Below are 838 nucleotides of genomic sequence, written 5' to 3'. Positions count from 1 at the left end.
TCATCCTATCCTCATCCTCATTCTCATCCTATCCTCATCCTCATCCTCTTCCTCATCCTATCCTCCTTATCGTCATCTTATTCCTCTTCCTCATCCTATCCTCATCCAGTTTCTATTCCTCGTCCTCATCCTCGTCCACATCCTATCCTCATCCTCATTCTCGTGCTAATCCTATCCACATCCTCATCCTCATCCTCGTCCTCATTCTCATCCTCTTCCTCCACCTCATCCCATCCTCATCCTCATCCTCATTCTCGTCTCCTCCTCATCCTATCTTCATCCTCATTCTCGTCCTCATCCTCTTCCTCATCCTCATCCTAATCCACATTCTCATCCTCATCCTATTCTCATCCTCATCCTCATTCATGTCCTCAACCTATACTCCTCCTCATCCTCATCCTATCCTCATTCTCATTCTCGTCCTCATCCTTTCCTCTTCCTCATCCTCATCCTCCTCCTATCCTCATCCTCATCCTCTTCCACATTCTCATCCTCATCCTATTCTCATCCTCATCCTCATTCATGTCCTCAACCTATACTCCTCCTCATCCTCATCCTATCCTCATTCTCATCCTCATCCTATTCTCATCCTCATCCTCATTCATGTCCTCAACCTATACTCCTCCTCATCCTCATCCTATCCTCATTCTCATCCTCATCCTATTCTCATCCTCATCCTCATTCATGTCCTCAACCTATACTCCTCCTCATCCTCATCCTATCCTCATTCTCATTCTCGTCCTCATCCTATCCTCCTCCTTATCCTCATCCTCTTCCTCATCCTCATCCTCGTCCTCATTCTATCCTCATCCTCATTCTCATCCTCTTCCTCGTCCTC

This window comes from Lupinus angustifolius, chromosome LG19 (genome assembly GCF_001865875.1).
Source record: "Lupinus angustifolius cultivar Tanjil chromosome LG19, LupAngTanjil_v1.0, whole genome shotgun sequence".
NCBI lineage: Eukaryota > Viridiplantae > Streptophyta > Magnoliopsida > Fabales > Fabaceae > Lupinus > Lupinus angustifolius.
Note: the sequence above shows the minus strand (reverse complement) of the source record.